This window comes from Neophocaena asiaeorientalis, unplaced genomic scaffold, assembly GCF_003031525.2.
Source record: "Neophocaena asiaeorientalis asiaeorientalis breed wild unplaced genomic scaffold, Neophocaena_asiaeorientalis_V1.1 scaffold92, whole genome shotgun sequence".
NCBI lineage: Eukaryota > Metazoa > Chordata > Mammalia > Artiodactyla > Phocoenidae > Neophocaena > Neophocaena asiaeorientalis.
In genome coordinates this window covers 4,354,771-4,375,564 of record NW_020174057.1, presented here as the reverse complement: position 1 = coordinate 4,375,564, position 20,794 = coordinate 4,354,771, and the positions used below count along the sequence as shown (strand labels likewise).

General features: G+C 37.1%; 1 long non-coding RNA gene across 1 annotated transcript in view; it reads right to left on the bottom strand.

Annotated features, from left to right (window-relative positions):
• Positions 1-20,794, bottom strand: part of LOC112405839 (uncharacterized) — a 306,771-nt gene that overhangs the window by 263,674 nt on the left and 22,303 nt on the right. Inside the window, exon 2 of the long non-coding RNA XR_003004435.1 lies at positions 10,241-10,296. This is a non-coding gene — a long non-coding RNA (uncharacterized LOC112405839). The remainder of the gene's footprint in view (positions 1-10,240; positions 10,297-20,794) is intronic.

The following is a 20,794-nucleotide window of genomic DNA, read 5'->3' as shown; positions in this document are numbered from 1 at the left end:
TCTGCAAAAGTGTACTCTGATTTGGGTTCTAGGAACTGAGGATGAAAAACGGAGTGAAATGGGATAGGACTGGCCCATGGAGTTCAGAGTTTGAAACCAAGGAGCCCCCAAAGGCAGTATTCAGGAATAAAGGCATGATTAAACCCAGTGGAAAATAAAACCCATACACAATCCTAACGGGACCAAGTAGGAAGGCAAAAACCAGCAACAGCAAAGTGGGAACTGGAGGAAGCACAGGTTTGGGGCTGGGGTAGGAGGGAGAGCCTGGAGAGAAGCACAGAGCTATAGGGGATTTTTAGAGGCAGCCTAAGGGCATGTCTGGAGTGAGGGAGGGCAGTGTTAAAGGCACAGAACCTGTTCAGGCAGGTATGGAAGCAAGACAAAGCGTATCATTGTGAGGGAGTTAAGGTCAGTCATCATGACTGATGTCCAGATGATTGAAGAGGATGGTAGAGAAGAGGCAGTCAGGGCCTCCATGATGAGGAAGTACCCTCAGGGGACTGAACATCATCCTCCCAGCTGGGATTTCCCACAGGGTGGCATGGGCACCACTGGCAGTTATCAATGTGTTGATTCATGGTTTACAAACAATATTTTAAAGATTTTTAGGAAGTTCCTTAAAAAAAACTAAAAATAGAGCTACCGTATGATCCTGCAATCCCGCTCCTGGGCGTATATCCGGAGAAAACCATAATTCAAAAAGATACATTCACCCCAATGTTCATTGCAGCACTATTTACAATAGCCAAGACTTGGAAGCAACCTAAATGTCCAACAACAGATGAATGGATAAAGAATATGTGGTATACTTATACAATGAATATTACTCAGCCATAAAAAAGAATGAAATAATGCCATTTGCAGCAACAGGAATGGACCTAGAGATTATCATACTAAGTGAACTAAGCCAGACAAAGACAAATATCATATGATATCGGTTATACGTGGAATCTAAAAAAAATGATACAAATGAACTTATATACAAAACAGAAATAGACCCACAGACATAGTAAACAAACTTATGGGAACCAAAGGGGAAAGGGGTAGGGGGGAGGGATAAAATAGGAGTTTGAGAATAACATATACATACTACCACATACAAAATAGATAACCAACAAGGACAAACCATGTAGCACAGGAAATTATACTCAATATTTTGCTAATAACCTATAAGGGAAAAAATCTGAAAAAAAACACATATGTGTGTATAACTGAATCACTTTGCTGTATACCTGAAAACTAACACAACTTTGTAAATTAACTATACTTCAAAAAAATTTTTTTAAGATTTTTAGTAGTTTTGTATTTATTTTTATACAAATTAGAAAAATATGTACTTAGCACCTCAAATCCAAAATTATATGGATACAAAAACTACTTAAGATGAAATAAACATATATAGTACCACAGTGAGCTGATCTATAGTAAAAATTAAGAAAATACAAAAGATAGTATTAATACAGATACAGCAAAAACTTGAGAAGGTGGCCTATAAATGACTAAAGTTTGAAAATGTTGGTAATAAGCAATGGGGAGCCCGTGAAAAGTTTTAGGTATTGGACTATATCCTAGAACATTGTTCTTGCAGGGGCAGGGGTAGGTTGGGAACTAGAGGTATCTGTTAAGGGGGACTGCATTTCCCTTCCAGAACCATTGTAGACTCTACCTACTTTTTGAGTTCACGTTTCAATATAAACTCTAATTTGAACTCTGAAGTCCTTAGACAATTCTGTAAGAACCAACTTTGAATAATTTTAAATACCTATGACTTTATTTTAATTTTGAACAACTGGATTATATATTTAAGTGAATAATTTTGGTAGAAATGTGCTGTGGTCAAAATGACTTCCATGGTGTGGAGTAATGAGATACTAACCATGTCTACCGAATGCTAGTAAATCTGTGTCCCTGTAATTATTAAGTTAATTTGATTTACATAGACCTGGTGACATTTTAAAAAATATGTCTGGTATATTATGTATTAATCATGATTTTTTAATTTTCTATATTTCATGATAATTTGACATCTGGGGGCCTTGTGAACTGAGGAGGAACTGCCCATCCCAAGATTAGCTAATTCCTAGAGATATTAAACAATTTGCTTGTAAGCATACCTTTTATATGCAAACCAACCCATCCTAAGTCCAATCCATCCTAAACCATACAAAGTATGCTTGTAAACATACCATTTATATGCAAACAACCCACTCTAAGTCCATCCTATGGACTCCCACCCACCTCCTTTTATCAGACACCTGCAGTCTGGGACACTATCTGGCTGCCCTCAGTCACCCCAAAGCCGGGTACTGGACAACTAGAGATCACTCCCATAGCCCAGAGCCTGCCAAAATTATTCAAACTATTCCATCCTAAACCTGCTCAGCTGCTTACCCAGCTTGCCCATTCTTTCCCAAGAAAACCAAAATAAAAGTTGTTGCCATGCCTTCCCCTCACTCCTTCTGCCTCCTGACCAACACTGGTGCTTCTACATGTGGTCTTGCATGTCTTGGTATGTCTCTTCTTCTCGGGAACTGTAAGCAAAAAAATCTTTTTTCGAAAACAGTTGTCTCTGCGTCGCATGTAGTGAAAAGCCATCTACATTAACTATCTATGGTAATCATCCTCTCATGCAATCAAGGATTGGATTTGTAAGAAATTTGGGCTCAGAGTAACTTACACATTGCAAAATGACACTATGGGCTGCAAGGCAGCATTATTTCTTGGTTCCAGGAAGAAATCCAAAAAGGACTTTTTCCCAGCCAACATACCCATTTTTCCATATCTTCCTACATGAGATGTTGTTTTTGTATGCCAGGGTAAATTAACTGCTGTAACAAATAACCCTAAATCTCAATTGCTTAAGATAATAAAATTTACTTCTTAATCACCAAAATCCAATGCAGGTGTTCATAGTTGGACAGCTCTCCTGGCTGCCTCCGTGACTTAGTTATCAAGTATTCTTTCATCCTGTTATGCTGCCAGTTTCAAAACATGGTCTCCAAGGTCACCAGAGAAGGTGAGACAATTATGGAAAAGGCCTATCAGATACATACTCAACTTTAGGCACAAATGACAATCAAAATGTCTACATGCATTCTATTGGTGAGAAGTAGACACATCCCCCACCCCTTCCAATGATGCCAGGGAACTAAGAAATAGTCTCTAGCTAGGCAGCCACTTCAAAGCAACCACTCTGCACTAAAAAAGAGCTCAAACCTTTCATAGTCAGCTAACCATTTTTCATTAATTCAAGACATGTGACCCAGGCCTGCATTCTGGTGATAGAGTAACTATGGGTTGGTCAAGTGATAATGTAAAACAGTGGTTTTTAACTGCTTGGGGGGTCATGAATCTTAGAAAATGTATGGACTCTCTCCCTAGAATAACATATAAGCATAATAAGCACACACAATTTTCACGGAATTTCAGGAGCTTCATGGATTCCCTGAAGCCCATCACTGAAATTATTAGAGGGTCATAGATCTATACTCTTGGTGTAGTTGTGATTATTTGGCTTGAGTTATATTTTGAATAGTAATGTAAATCATGAACCATGAGCCAACTTAGATTTTTTTCCTGCTAGATCGAGTTTTTAAATTTCAATGCTAGAACTAAGAGATTCAGAATATCAGCAGTGTGTCATCCAACTTTTAGATGCCAGTTTTGCACTGAGCAGAAATTCTTACCTCTACTACTGCAAAAGACTTTATGGTGATATCCTGCCATCCGTTTGCCACTCTCCAATCCATTCTACATGACAACCATAGTGACATCTAAAAATTCTAATTTTTTCACGTCACTCCCTCTTAAAGACCTTTCAGTGGATAAAGACCTAAACCCCTTAACATGGCATACACGCCCTGAATAAACCTTCCCTACCTGATTCTCACATTGTTTGCTGCTTTGTTTTTTTGTACTCCCTCCAACTTTACGTTTGGTAGTATATATATGTCCATGCCACTCTCACTTTGTCCCAGTTTACCCTTCCCCCTCCCCGTATCCTCAAGACCATTCTCTAGTAGGTCTGCATCTTTATTCCCGTCCTGCCCCTAGATTCCTCATGACCTTTTTTTTTTTAATTCCACATATATGTGTTAGCAGACGGTATTTGCTTTTGTCTCTCTGACCCACTTCACTCCGTATGACAGTCTCTAGGCTTCATTCTTTATATAGTTAACTGCTATTCTTCCTTCAGATCTCAGATCAGCTGTCATTTCTTCAGAGATGCCTTCACAGAGACATAAAGTAAGTCAGGTCTCCTATATGTTCTTAGAGTACCCTGTAAGCTTTCCTCTTAGTGAGCATCATGGTTTATAACTATGTGTGATTATTTGATTTGTATGGGTCACTCCCACTAAAAGGTAAGGTCCGTGAGGGAAGAAACTGTGAGCACCTGGTGCCACAACTCAGCACCTGGCTTAGCACATGGACTGTAACGGGAATTCAACATTTGTTGAATATTAGATGAATGAGGATGGATGAATGAATGAATGAAGAATGTTGCCTATGTTTTACTCTATATCTTGAGAAAGAAAAAGCTAAGTGATAAAGGTCTTGAAACCAAATTATTTTCTCATTCTGAGAAGTGAATAGAATAACCAAGTCAGTAAATGGTATAATTTTAAGGAACTTCACAGTTAGGCAATGACTTTACTGTGTGGCACAGCAACCTCTTCTCTTAGATGACATCTAATCCAATAGGAGAAACAAGCAGTAAAACATGTGTCTATCATTATTTTATATTTACCACAAAGAGAAGCGCTCATGGAAGAGGACTATCATACAAGGAACTGGTAAGTACGAGACTACTGGATTAATCCAGGAAGGCTTCCTGGGGGAGATGGTCCTTTGGGTATAGTTTGAAGGCCTCTTTATGACACTTCTTTAATTGAAATATATTTGATTGCCTGAGTGCCAACGAAAGATATTCCCCACAAATCTTGCTCCCCAGCTTTTCTGTGTTGCTGTCACAAGGATAAAGCTATAAGTTATGAGAAAGGCTGAAAGGCAAAGATTAGGCTGGCATTTTAGTTCCCCAGCAGAGAACAAGACATTATTTTACTATATATATATATTTTTTTTTTTAATTGAAGTATAGTTGATTTACAATGTGTTAGTTTCTGGTGTACAGAAAAGTGATTCAGTTATATACATATATATGTATGTATATGTATATATATTCTTTTCAGATTCCTTTCCATTATAGTTTATTACAAGATGTTGAAAATAGTTCCCTGTGCTAGACAGTAGGACCTTCTCCTCTGCCCCTACCCCACTTTCCCCTTTGATAACTGTAAGTTTGTTTTCTATGCCTGTGAGTCTGTTTCTGTTTTGTAAATAAGTTCATTTGTATCATTTTTTAGATTCCCCATATAAGTGATATACAACATTTGTCTTTCTCTCTCTGACTTACTTCATTTAGTATATAATCTCTAGGTCCATACATGTAGCTGCAAACGGCATTATTTTATTCTTTTTATGGCTGAGTCATATTCCACTGTATTATCTACACCACATCTTCTTTATCCATTCATCTGTTGATGGACATTTAGGTTGTTTCCATGTCTTGGCTATTGTAAATAGTGCTGCAATGAACACTGGGGTGCATGTATGTTTTCAAATTAGAGTTTTCTCTGGATATATGCCCAGGAGTGGGATTGCTGGATCATATGGAGAAAAAGACTTTAAACAGTTGTGTCTCATACTCTCTCTGGTAGATTTTATTGTTTTTCAAAATAGTCACTGTGTCTCCATGTGGGAGGATTTTACATTCCTGTAAGACTCAGTTATGTGATTTCCTTTGGCAAATGACACAGCAGTGGAAGTGACATATGCAGAAGCTTTGAGAGCTGTTGTGAGGTTCCACCACCTCTCTCCTTTTTCCCTCTGACACGAAGCCCATCATGTCCTCAAATGAGGCTCTATCAACCTGGATTTCAAGGTGGTGAGTATAAGGAACAGAGCCATGACTGACCTCCAGCCAACATGTAACATGACCAACACATTAGCTTTATTCCTGTAAGACACTAAAATTTGAGGGTTGTTTGTTACTGCAGTATTACCCAGTAAAAGATGACTGATACACTTTCCTTCACAAAAACTATATATAATTCAACTCAAATTTAGAGCTCTACACCTAATGAAAGAATGATCATTCTTATTTGGATGGATCATCTACCATTTTTATCCAAATGCACGGCTTTAGGAAGGTACAAATGCGGTCATGAGAGAAAAAGTGGAATTCTCAACCATTGGAGCCAATGGACTAACTTCTGAATTCACTGATTTGAAGGCTGTGGAAGCCAGCTTGCCTTGTAGCTTTCTACTGAAGGTCCAGGAGGACCCCACTTTACATAGAGAGGAACACTAACAATAGATTCATGACAACTAGATGAGGATTTCCTTTCTTGGGAAGGAAAATTGATGAAACAAATAAATAAGTCTGCTGATTTACACTAGAAAAATAGGAGTCAGAGCTCATCATGATATCATTTTTAATAGTAATATCTCATAGAGAAATAAAAAGAAACGTTTTCAAGACAAAATTAGTTTATAAAAATTGGCTAAGTTCTTGCTTAACATTCCTTCCTCCTCCTCCTCTCCTCTTCTTCCCATTCCTGCTCCTTTTCCCTTCTCTGTCTTTCTTCCTTGTCCTTTCCTCAAATCAACTCAAGGCCATCTTTGGAAGATGCAAAGATGATAGATATAAATAGATGTAGACATCCAAAGAAGATATACAGATGGCCAAAAAGCCCATGAAAAGATGCTCAACATCACTAATTATTAGAGAAATGCAAATCAAAACTACAATGAGGTATCACCTCACACTGGTCAGAATGGCCATCATCAAAAAGCCTACAAACAATAAAAATGCTGAAGAGAGTTGGAAAAAAGGGAACCCTCCTACACTGTTGGTGGTAATGTAAATTGGTTCAACCACTATGGAAAACAGTATGGAGATTCCTTAAAAAACTAGAAGTAGAACTACCATATGATCCTGCAATTCCACTCCTGGGCATATATCCAGAGAAAACCATAATCAAAAAAGACACATGCACCCTAATGTTCATTGCAGCACTATTTACAATAGCCAGGACATGGAAGCAACCTAAATGTCCATCAACACAGGAATGGATAAAGAAGATGTGGTACATATATACAATGGAATATTACTCAGCCATAAAAAGAATGAATACAGCTGATTCACTTTGTTATAAGGCAGAAACTAACACACCATTGTAAAGCAATTATACTCCAATAAAGATGTTAAAAAAAAAAGAATGAAATATTACCATTTGCAGCAACATGGGTGGACCTAGTATCATACTCAGTGAAGTAAGTCAGACAGAGAAAGACAAATATCATATGATATCACTTATATGTGGAATCTAATTTTTTAAAAATGATACAAATGAACGTATTTACAAAACAGAAAGAGACTTACAGATATCGAAAACAAACTAATGGTTACCAAAGGGGAAATGTGGGGGGAGGTGGGTAAATCAGGAGCTTGGGATGAACATACATACACTACTATATGTAAGATAGACAACCAACAAGGACCTACAGTATAGCACAGGGAACTCTACTCAGTATTCTGTGATAACCTATATGAGAAAAGAATCTTAAAAAGAATGAATATATGTATACATATAACTGAATCACTTTGCTTTACACCTGAAACTAACACAATTTTGTAAATCAACTATACTCCAATAAAATTAAAATAAATAAAAAAATAAATAGACATACAGAATGATAGCTATATCCCTATTGAAAGAAAAAGATTAAATATACATTTATTTCTAAGAGTTCATAATTCTAAAACATTAATAAAAGAACTTGCTTAACCCTAAACCTCTAAAGCTTGAAAAGCCCTCTAAAAACCGCTTGAAATTTGAGGGGTTTTGATACTTTCTTTTAAGTATGCCAAAGTGTATTCTCATTTCCCAGTGTATTCTCATTTCCCACTCCGCGGCATGTGGGATCTTCCCAGACCAGGGCACGAACCCGTCTCCCCTGCATCGGCAGGTAGACTCAACAACTGTGCCACCAGGGAAGCCCGAAATGTGAATTTTTAAACTAGAATTAAAATTCAAAACTGTAGGATATCTCTTGGAAATTTTAAATCTAGTAGCAATAACAAAAACAAAGTTTTATTAGAAAAGCTTAAAGTATGCTCATTTTTCCCCCTGTGCTATAGGTAAAAGAACTTGCTACTCACATATCAAGCTACCAAGAGAACTCCATAAATTATTTTCTGCTCGGGCTAACTTTGCATTACTCTTACCCATTCTGTGTACTCCTTAAAGGCTTATCGTAAGGTACACAAAAGAAAGACATGGTTTTATTGCAAAATTATCTCTAAGCCAGAAGTGCTGACCTAATTTGACTTTTCTTCTTATCAGACAATGTTAAAATGTAATTTTCCCTATTATTAAATCTGAATATAAATTAAGAGCTATTGCTTAAATATACATATCATGTCACTATAAAATTTGAAACTGAGTCTTATAAACACTCAAGAGAATTCAAACATACAAAGAATTACTGTTAGATCAAGTAGCCACCTGTTAGATCAAGAGACCACAAACTCAACACTGCTTCACATCTATGCAATTTTCTTGTTGTAGTACTTACTTTTTTGGAAATTGCCTTCATAGCAATGAATTTACACAATTAAATTTAATTTTATTATTATAGTCATACCCTGTGTTTCACCAAAAGCCTATTTATTGCCTTTTTTTAACCATTGATGTTTTTCTACAGACTCAGCTCCTGATTATTTCCTACTATTAAAAAAAATGAAATTAAAAAAATGAAATTTGTCTTCAAAGGGCAACCATCTGTTACCAACCAAGATCACTTGGAAAGAATATTAATCAGGTTCTTTAAAATATTTAAAGAAAATTTGATTAGCCGTGGCAAGAACATCAGGATAAGCACATGGCCTTCCAATCTTTACTACAGGAAGAGATTGCTTTCATCAATATGAACACACTCTGGCACACTTCTTAAAAATCAGTCTTTTTCATTTGAATTACCAACGTCATATAGTTTATGCTTGTACAAGTATACCTCTAAGTTTTTTCTATAAGGTGGTTTGAAGCCAAAGCTGAAAAATGTTCTGCTACACATCTTAGACTATTACTTCTTTTATTCTTTGTGTAGAAAGAGCAGAAACATTTAAGCTGTAATGATTTTCATCTGCTCAATGCAGCCACAATGCCAACAGATCTTAGTTGATTAATGCTTGAAATATAAAAATTCAAATGTGTACTCTGCATATATGTGTGCGTGAATATGTGTGGCTGGGGATGTGGGAAGGTTATTTGTGGTTTAATTATTCTTAGTAAAAAAGTTTCTTCAACCTGCTCCAAGACAGCAATTCCAACTAATCTGCGCTAGAAACTTTTGGGGCATTTGGAGAGGAGAGAAGGCCTTTAATTCCCCCTTTCTCCACTAGCCTACATCCTCTTTACCTCCTTCAGATACCCTGGCTCAGCATGGGTTACAGACATCAGAATCTCCTCAATGAGTAGGTTGCCCTTTCCACCTGGAGCTAGGGCTGCTGTCTGAATGGGAATGGAAAAGCTGTGAGCAACACCTAAGGACGGACGGTTCCCTCTTTCTCTTAGAACTCCACACTGAAAACCTAGAAAAAAGAAAAGGGGCATAGGAAAGTAGACCCATATGCCAGGTTGGTGGGCAACAGAATGTAGGAAAGGTTATCAGAAGACGCTCTGGAGTTAAGCTAGCTGGGATTGAATTCTGACTCTGAGCTTCCTTTGTGAACCTAGACAAGATCTATAAATTATCTGTGCCTCAGTTTTCTCATCTATAAAATGGGTATAATACTGCCTATATTATAGAGTTATTAGAACAGTTCTTGAAACCTGATGAGTACTCAGTTGATATTAACTAAAATTATTATTAATAACTATCATCGACTGAGAGCTTACTGTGTTTCCAAGTGCCCCATTAATATAGCTCACACTTCCCTTAGAATTCTTCTCATGGATTTCCACTTTCCAAAGTGAAATCAAATCTCAACCACCTATTTAATGGTGATGTTTCCTTTCTTTGGTTAGCACAATCATTGGTTGATAGTACACAGAAATATGTCATTTTAATTTTTTGTAACAGTAAATTTTATATTTTTCAACACACATGCCAATTCCTTGAATATATAAAATGAGAATTTAACAATCATGAAAACAAATTTATAGCCTTCACTCACCCCCACTGCACCTTCATTCTATTCATTCTTCAGTGTCAACCAAGACAACTCACATCCTAAGAGAAAAGACAGGACAGAAATCAAAAGTCAATGCAACCCATTCTGCCCAACTTCTAAGCATGGTTACTGAGCTAAATATATCCATGCTCTATGGCAGTGAGAAGGACTGAACATCCTGCCAAGGGAGCCACAGTTATGACAGCAATTGTGAAAAGCTGGCGACCTTGCTGGAGACTGTGAGGGAGACCAGTGCTAGATACTTCGTGAGCTGTCATGGACGGAATGCAGGGCCTATTTAAGGAACCAAGGCTTCAGTGAAGAAGCCTCATCCTTTTGTAAATGAAAGGGCAGAGGCTTCCTTCTAACCCCCTTAGCGGCTTTCTCCAAGCTGCCTCAGCTCAAAAGCCTGAATCTAATTCCAGATATTTTTCATTTGTCTGCAAACCACTACATGGACAACAGAAATTCAGGCCCAGGAAGTAATTTGCAGCAACTCCAAATTATCTACTCTCCTGGAAAGCCCACTTTAAAACCAGATTTTTAAAGGAAGTAGAATTTTGGAAGGGACCCACAATCCTTTTCTGCATCACCGGGAAAACAGCTTCCCTGTAATCCCTTCATTTAAAAAAAGTTCTCATGGATTAATCTCCCCTAGGCAGGTATAATTACTGGTATTTCAACTCCATAAGCAATTCAACTGCAATAAATAAACTAAAATAATGAGAATAATAATCTTATAATAACCACACACTATACATGATCAATATCTTTCTTTCATTCTTTATATACAAGATCTCTACCTTCCCATTTCTATCACTATTTCCCAACTCTGATAAGAAAACACTCTGAATAACTCTGAGAAATGTCCCGTGGGATTACTCTAAAGGACATAATTGCAGCTACTGAGAAAGAGACTCAACATAATTAAGATTCAATTAGTATAAAATTGTTTTCAGAGATTGATAATTGTACCTTGGGCTTTACAATAACCAAACTTAATGCCTGTAACCTCCCCCAGACAGAGGGCAGGTGCCTTCCCACACATCTGCCACATTGTTTCACTGTATCTTGAAGCGTGGCCAATCATAGTTTTGTGTATTTTTTCCCAGACACACAATTTTATTTATCTCAGACAGTTTATATATTTGCAAATGACAGCACTTACAAGGGCTGCAAGTGTCTACTGAGAAAATTAACCTGTATGCTATTGTTGGAAATGCTGCTCCCTCCCTCTGGGAAGTGTCTTTTGATTGCTTTCTCATCTAAACTGTTTTATCCTCTCACTGCCTTCTTTCAGTGTAACCCAAACTAGATTGCTTATTGCTAGTGCCATAACCCCCTCTTCTCACTAGGCGCAGAATTAGAATATATTTTTCAGCCTCTTTTTTTCACCATAGGGTGGAACCTATGCCTGAGATCTCGACAACAAAACATGTGCAAAAGTGATGGGTGCCATTTCCAGTCCTGGGCCATTAGAACCTTCTACGCATGACTCTTGCTCTCTTTTCCTGGCTGAATGGAGAGGACTCTGAGGACCTAAGGCAGGCTGTGGAGCCTTTAGATGGAAGGACTTGCGCCCATGCCCCTGAATGACTGTGTAGAACAAGGTCTACTCCACCTGACCCTGCCATTGCACACTGACCTATGATGTAAGGAAGAAATAAATCTTTGTTGTGGTAAGAAACTTAGAACTGAGGTTTAAGTTCTAAGTTTAGAATGGGGGCTTATCTGTTACAGCGACTAGCACTGTTTATCAAAGACAGTTGTTTTTTCACTTGCTTCTGTCTCTCCATTTCCACGGTCATCTCATATTTTCCTCCATTTCTTCTTTTCTTTCATTTATACTGCAAATAATTATTGTGTGCCCAACATACATGCTGGTAACAAAGTACATCCTATGTTAACTGTGTTCAAAGTAGTCCAAATGAATAATCAACCACCTTACGATTTGACAAGCCCAATTATGTAGGCCTACTAATTCTTTAAGAGAAGTGTCAGCAAACTACAATCTGGCTGTTCTGTTAAATTAAATTTTAGGGGAACATAGCCATGCTCATTCATTTACATCTTATCTGTAGTGTAGTGACCTTGGAACCTCCAAGAAAGCAAGAATGACCAATAAGGCCTTGTAACCTGCAGCTTTCTTGCTACACTAGCTGAGTTGAATAGTGATGACAGAGACTGTCCTAAAAAATCTAGTATTTTCTGGTCCTTTGCAGACAAAGTTTAAGAAAAAGCTTTAAACATTTTGGAAAGGATTCTCAAAGGAGAATATGCATGAATTGGGTTTTGGAGGAGTTCACTGTGGTAGAAAAAGAGGAAGAGTGCATTCTGGGGAGGGATAATAATAGCCAAGCAAAAAATATGTAAGTTTAAAGGTTACTCAGACAGCACTGAGAGAATGATCTTCCCCTTCATCACCAGTTACTAGTGGGAAGGAGCAACAGGAAGCATCATACCAAAGGGAAATGTTTTGAAACAAGCAAACCTCTTGACTTCAGCCTCTTCATTTTGCCTGAGTACAAAATTTTAATAAATAATATCAACACTAAATAGCTTCAAGCTCAACTATAGATAAGTGAGCTGTAAATCTTCATCCATCACTTATCAATGAACTGTAACAGAGTTCTGTTTCCAGGTAATCTTACACAGACACAAAAGACCTTTACACCTATGGTAATAGTAAGAAATATTTAGACAAAATAAAATCATACGTTTCTGTGAGATTTGCAAAGAGTGGCAGGTGCAAGGAAGCCTTAATGAAATGAATTACAGAGAGTATGTCACATCCCTTCTTAGATGAACAGAGAGTATGTAAGCTCCCACACCTGGAAGTGAATACCTGCTCTGCGTATGGGAGGATGGAGGAGCCAGCTTGTTGTAGCTTGGGATGTTTTGAGTGAAAGAGAAATCAGACAAATGTTATTAAACAGTGAAGCATAGCAGGGAAGACTAGAGCCTGACAGAGCCCTAAATGAAAAACGAATTGCTCAGCCTGAGAGAGATCTCCTTGACATAACCCCCAGATTATACTGAGAAGGAAATGGGAGGGAAAAACACATAATTACATAGTCTCTCACATTCCCATTATGCTCAATTTCTAGTGATCCTCCAGATTATTTTTTTTCTTTACCATATTTATTGGAGTATAATTGCTTTACAGTGTTGTGTTAGTGTCTGCTGTATATCAAAGTGAATCAGCTATATGCACCCGTATATCCCCATATACCCTCCCTCTTGAGCCTCTCTCCCACCCTCCCTATCCCACCCCTCTAGGTGGTCACAAGGCACCGAGCTGATCTCCCTGTGCTATGTGGCTCTTTCCCACTAGCTATCTATTTTGCACTTGGTAGTGTATATATGTCCATGCCACTCTCTCACTTCGTCCCAGCTTACCATTCCCCCTCCCCCTCCCCATGTCCTCAAGTCCATTCTCTACGTCTGCGTCTTTATTCCTGCCCTGCAACTAGGTTCATCAGAACGATTTTTTTTTTACATTCCGTATATATGTGTTAGCATACGGTATTTGTTTTTTCTGACTTACTTCAATCTGTATGACAGACTGTAGGTCCATCCACCTCACTACAAATAACTCAAGTTCATTTCTTTTTATAGCTGAGTAATATTCCACTGTATATATGTGCCACATCGTCTCTATCCATTCATCTGTCAATGGACACTTAGGTTGCTTCCATGTCCTGGCTATTGTAAATAGAGCTGCAATGAACATTGTGGTACATGACTCTTTTTGAATCATGGTTTTCTCAGGGTATATGCGAAGTAGGGGGATTGCTGGGTCATATGGTAGTTCTATTTTTAGTTTTTTAAGGAACCTCCATACTGTTCTCCATAGTGGCTGTATCAGTTTACATTCCCACCAATAGTGCAAGAGGGTTCCCTTTTCTCCACACCCTCTCCAGCATTTTTGTTTATAGATTTTTTTATGATGGCCATTCTGACCAGTGTGACGTGATACCTAATGGTAGTTTTGATTTTCATTTCTCTAATGATTAGTGATGTTGAGCATCTTTTCATGTGTTTGTTGGCAATCTGTATATCTTCTTTGGAGAAATGTCTATTTAGGTCTTCTGCCCATTTTTGGATTGGGTTGTTTGTTTTTGTGGTATTGAGCTTCATGTATATTTTGTAGATGAATCCTTTGCCAGTTTCTTCGTATGCAAATATTTTCTCCCATTCTGAGGGCTGTCCTTTCGTCTTGTTTATGGTTTCCTTTGCTGTGCAAAAGCTTTTAATTTCATTAGGACCCATTTGTTTACTTTTGCTTTTATTTCCATCTCTATAGAAGGTGGGTCAAAAAGGATCTTGCTGTGATTTATGTCATAGAGTGTTCTGCCTATGTTTTCCTCTAAGTGTTTTATAGTGCCTGCCTGGCCTTACATTTAGGTCTTTAATCCATTTAGAGTTTATTTTTGTGTAGGGTGTTAGGAAGTGTTCTAATTTCATTCTTTTACATGTAGCTGTCCAGTTTTCCCAGCACCACTTATTGAAAGGGCTGTCTTTTCTCCACTGTATATTCTTGCCTCCTTTATCAAAGATAAGGTGACCATATGTGCGTGGGTTTATCCCTGGGCTTTCAAACTTGTTCCATTGATCTATATTTCTGTTTTTGTGCCAGTACCATACTGTCTTGATTACTGTAGCTTTGTAGTATAGTCTGAAGTCTGCAAGACTGATTCCTCCAGCTCCGTTTTTCTTTCTCAAGATTGCTTTGGCTGTTCGAGATCTTTTGTGTTTCCATACAAATTGTGAAATTTATTGTTCCAGTTCTGTGAAAAATGCCATTGGTAGTTTGATAGGGATTGCATTAAATCTGTAGACTGGTTTGGGTAGTAGAGTCATTTTCACAATGTTGATTCTTCCAATCCAAGAACATGGTATATCTCTCCAGCTATCTGTATAATCTTTAATTTCTTTCATCAGTGTCATAATTTTCTGCATACAGGTCTTTTGTCTCCTTAGGTAGGTTTATTCCTAGACATTTTATTCTTTTTGTTGTAATGGTAAATGGGAGTGTTTTCTTAATTTCACTTTCAGATTTTTCATCATTAGTGTATAGGAATGCCAGAGATTTCTGTGCATTAATTTTGTATCCTGCTACTTTACCAAATTCATTGATGAGCTCTAGTAGTTTTCTGGTAGCATCTTTAGGATTCTCTATGTATAGTATCATGTCATCTGCAAACAGTCACAGTTTTACTTCTTTTCTGATTTGGACTCCTTTTATTTCATTTTCTTCTCTGATTGCTAAAACTTCCAAAACTATGTTGAAAAACAGTGGTGAGAGTGGGCAATCCCGTCTTGTTCCTGATCTTATAGAAAATGGCTTTAGTTTTTCACCACTGAGAATGATATTGACTGTGGGTTTGTCATATATGGTCTTTATTATGTTGAGGTAGGTTCCCTCTATGTCTACTCTCTGCAGAGTTTTTATCATAAATGGGTGCTGAATTTTGTTGAAAGCTTTTTCTGAATCTACTGAGATGATCATATGGTTTTTATCCTTCAGTTTGTTAATATGTGGTACCACATTGATTGATTTGCAGATGTTGAAGAATCCTTGCATTCCTGGGATAAATCCCACTTGATCATAGTGTATGATCCTTTTAATGTGTTCTTGGATTCTGTTTGCTAGTATTTTGTTGAGTATTTTTGCATCTATATTCATCAGAGATACTGGCCTGTAGTTTTCCTTTTATTGTCACATCTTTGTCTACTTTTGGTGTTAGGGTGATGGTGGCCTCATAGAATGAGTTTGGGAGTGTTTCTCCCTCTGCTATATTTTGGAAGAGTTGGAGAAGGATAGGTGTTAGCTCTTCTCTAAATGTTTGATAGAATTCACCTGTGAAGCCATCTGGTCCTGGGCTTTTGTTTGTTGGAACATTTCTAATCACAGTTTCAACTTTAGTGCTTGTAATTAGTGTGTTTATATTTTCTACTTCTTCCTGGTTCAGTCTCGGAAGATTGTGCTTTTCTAAGAATGTGTCCATTTCTTCCAGGTTGTCCATTTTATTGACATATAGTTGCTTGCAGTAACCTCTCCTGATCCTGTGTATTACTTCTCCTTTTTCATTTCTAATTCTGTTGATTTGAGTCTTCTCCCTTTTTTTCTTGATGAGTTTGGCTAATGGTTTATCAATTTTGTTTATCTTCTCTAAGAACCAGCTTTTTAAATTGATCTTTGTTATCTTTTCCTTCATTTCTTTTTCATTTATTTCTGATCTGATCTTTAGTATTTCTTTCCTTCTGCTAACTGTGGTGTTTTTTTGTTCTTCTTTCTCTAATTGCTTTAGGTGTAAGGTTAGGTTGTTTATTTGAGATTTTTCTTGTTTCTTGAGGTAGGATTGTATTGCTATAAAGTTCCCTCTTAAAACTGCTTTTGCTGTATCCCATAGGTTTTGGGTAGTCGTGTTTTGTCATTTGTTTCTAGGTATTTTTTGATTTCCTCTTTGATTTCTTCAGTGTTCTCTTGGTTATTTAGTAGCATATTGTTTAGTATCTATGTGTTTGTATTTTTTTACATTTTTTTTCCTGTAATTGATATCTAGTCTTATAGCACTGTGGTTGAAAAAGATAGTTGATACAATTTCAATTTTATTAAATTTACCGAGGCTGGATTTGTGACCCAAGATATGGTCTCCTGGAGAACATTCTACGAGCACTTGAGAAGAAAATGTTTTTGGATGGAATGTCCTATAAATATCATTTAAGTCCACCTTGTTTAATGTGTCATTTAAAGCTTGTGTTTCCTTATTTATTTTCATTTTGTATGACCTGTACATTGGTGAAATTGGGGTGTTAAAGTCCTCTACTATGATTGTGTTACTTTCGATTTCCCCTTTTATGGCTGTTAGCATTTTCCTTATGTACTGAGGTGCTCCTATGTTGGGTGCATAAATATTTACACTTTTTATATCTTCTTCTTGGATTGATCCCTTGATCATTATGTAGTGTTCTTCTTTGTCTCTTGCAATAGTCTTTATTTTAAAGTCTGTTTTGTCTGACATAAGAATTGCTACTCCACCTTTCTTTTCATTTCCATTTGCATGGAATATCTTTTTCCATACCTGCACTTTCAGTCTGTGTGTGTCCCTAGGTCTGCAGTGGGTCTCTTGTAGACAGCATATGTATGGGTCTTGTTTTTGGATCCAGTCAGCCAGTCTATGTCTTTTGGTTGGAGCATTTAATCCATTTACATTTAAGGTAGTTATCAATATGTATGCTCCTATTACCGTTTTCTTAATTGTTTTGGGTTTGTAGGTCTTTTCCTTCTCTTGCATTTCCTGCCTAGAGAAGTTCCTTTAGCATTTGTTGTAAAGCTGGTTTGGTGGTGCTGAATGCTCTTAACTTTTGCATATGTGTAAAGGTTTTAATTTCTCCATCAAATCTGAATAAGATCCTTGCTGGGTAGAGTAATCTTGGTTGTAGTTTTTTCCCTTTCATCACTTTAAATATGTCCTTCCCTTCTGGCTTGCAGTTACTGCTGAAAAATCAGGTGTTTACCTTATGGGGATTCCCTTGTATGTTATTTTTTGCTTTTCCCTTGCTGCTTTTAATATTTTTTCTTTGTAATTAAGTTTTGATAGTTTGATTAATATGTGCCTTGGCCTGTTTCTCTTTGGGTTTTTCCTGTATGGGACTCTCTACGCTTCCTGGACTTGGGTGACTATTTCCTTTCCCATGTTAGGGAAGTTTTCGACTATAATCTCTTCAAATATTTTCTCAGACCCTTGTTTTTCTCTTCTTCTTCTGGAAGCCCTATAATTTGAGTATTTGTGTGTTTAATGTTGTCCTAGAGGTCTGTCAGACTGTCCTCAATTCTTTCCATTCTTTTTTCTTTATTCTGCTCCCTGGCAGTTATTTCCACCATTTAATCTTCCAATTCACTTATCTGTTATTCTGCCTCAGTTATTCTGTTATTGATTACTTCTAGAGTATTTTTAATTTTTTTTTTTTTTTTTTTTTTTTTTTGGTGGATGGTGCTGTATTTCTGTCTTACCAGTTGTTTAGCCTGAGACGTCCAGCACTGGAGTTTGCCCGCTGTTGGATAGAGCTGGGTCTTGGTGCTGAGATGAGGACCTCCAGGAGGCCTCACTCCCATTGATATTCCTTGGACTCTGAGGTTGTCTGTTAGTTCAGTGGTTTGGACTTGGACCTCTGTCCTGGGAACCAAGATCCCACAAGCTCCATGGTGCAGGAAAAAAAAAAACGAAGAAAGAAAGAAAAAAAGGAGCAGTACAATATCAAAGAATAAAAAACAAAATAAAATTAGAAAGATAATAAATATATTAGTAAAAATAAAACTATAATTGAAACAACTGCAACAAGGTAAAATAAAACCACAACAGAAAAAAAGAAACAAAAGGGCCAAAAGGAAAGAGAATAGCAAAGTATAAAATAAAATTAGAAAAATAAAAGATTTATTAGGAAAAATAAAAATATGAAAGAATCACAACAATGAATCAACAAGGTAAAACAGAACCCCAATCAAAAAGAGGAAAAAAAAAACTGAAGTAGCATTATTAAGATGTCAGGTATCCAAGCCAAGGCAGTTAACTTATTCTATTTGCTTGGCGATGTAAAGACAGACTTAATTGATAAAACCCATCTTCTGAGTGGCTTCTTTTTTCTTTTTATCCTCTTTTTTCCTTCTCTTGTCTTCCATTAACTGTTCTTCCCTTTCTTGCTCCTTCTCTCTCATAAACTGCAGCAGTGCTTAAATCCAGCAAATTGAGGCATACAAGGTAGAAATGGAAATGAAAAAAGGTCCAAAGAATGATTTCTTTTTGTCTGTTTTTTTGTATTTTAAATATTCAGAAACCAGCAGAGATTATGTCAGCCATTTTGGCTTGAACTAACTCTCACACTCTCCCTCTTGCTCTCTCTCTCCCAGATCCTGCAGATTTTGATTCAAAGATGAAACTACAGCCTAACCTCCTCCTGGCTCAGATACTGACAAGGTCAGAAAGTCTGTGAAGGAAGTTGGGAGTGTGATTAATCACAGGTGAATACGATATAATTATAATATAATTAAAGCTGTGATCCAGTTCCTGCTCAACACCCCTGTAGGAGAGAGATGAACTACCAGTCCCTCACCCTAATCAAAAGACAGAAGAAGGAACTTACACTCTCTGGATAATAAAACAACAAAAAAAATAATGTACTTCAGTTTCTACTGTTCTTTTATACACAATATCCAGAAAACAGTAAGAAATTATGAGACAGGCAATAAAACAGGAAAATGTGACACTATTTAAGAGACAAACATAGCCCAGAGTCAGACTGACAAATGCCCTAACTATTGGAATTAGCAAAGATTTTAAACTAATTTTTAACTATTATAAATCTATTAAAGAAAAGATAAATGCAATGAATGGATAGGGGTTTTAAGGAAAGAAACAGAAACACTAAAATGAGCCAAAAGGAAAATTATAGCACTAAAACAGAATATTAAAAATAATTAAATATGCCTAATAGCAGTAGGTTAATCATAAACGTGCACTGTTTAGATCTCCTGCCATATGGAGTAAAACTGACTAATAGCCCAGCTACTGGCTCTATAGTGGCAGTCACATCAAAGCCAAGCCTCCTACGGGCTGCTCCCAGCCAATAGCTGAGCATCACAGGGCTATTAATAAAGGTCCAGTCCTATGAGTTGTAGGAATTCTCCAGTGGGTTACTTTGCATTAAGAAATTCCCATAAGCCTGGCAAAACGTTTTTACTTCTGTGTAAAAGTCTAAATTTCCTATACAATCCTCCTTCCCTATCCTTTTCATCTCCTTCACAGGCATCAAACTTTACTTACAATCTGAAGGTTCTCTCTACCTTTTTCTTTTATCCTTCACAGATATTTTCCCAACGTATCTTTTGGAAATCTAATCCCATGATTTATTTGCTTCTCAGAGGATCCAAACTAGCACAAAAGGATTGTACATTTCAGAAAAAATCATCAGTGGAATTAAAGACAGGTCAGTAGAGATTTTTCAGTCTGAATCTCAGAGAAAAAAATGATTGAAAGGAAAAAAGAACAGAGTGCATCAGTGACCTAAGAGATCAAATCAAATCAAATCATCTAATAGACATGCAACTGAAGTCTCAGGAGAGGACAGAGAGAAAAATATTTGGAGGGCCAATGACTGAACAACATTCAAATTTGATTAGAAATACAGTATCCACTCCAGAATCCAAGAAACTCAGTGAATTTCAAGCAGAAAGAACACAAGCCAAACAACACTGGGGTATATTATGGTCTAATTACTGAAAACCAAGGATAAAGCGAAAATCATACGTGATGGGTTAAGAGGAGACAATGCATACAGAGAAACAAAGATGGGGCTATTTGTTTTACAGCAAAAGCAAAGTAGTCCAGATGGCAATGGAACAACATCTTTAAGGGGCTGAGGAAGGGGGACTGTCAGTCTGCAGCTTTATAACCAGTAAAGATGTCCTTTGATTGTGGGAATGAGGATGCAGATGTTTTCAGATTGTAAAGGTTGGAAGAGATTACTGCCAGAAGGTCCACACTATAGAGGATG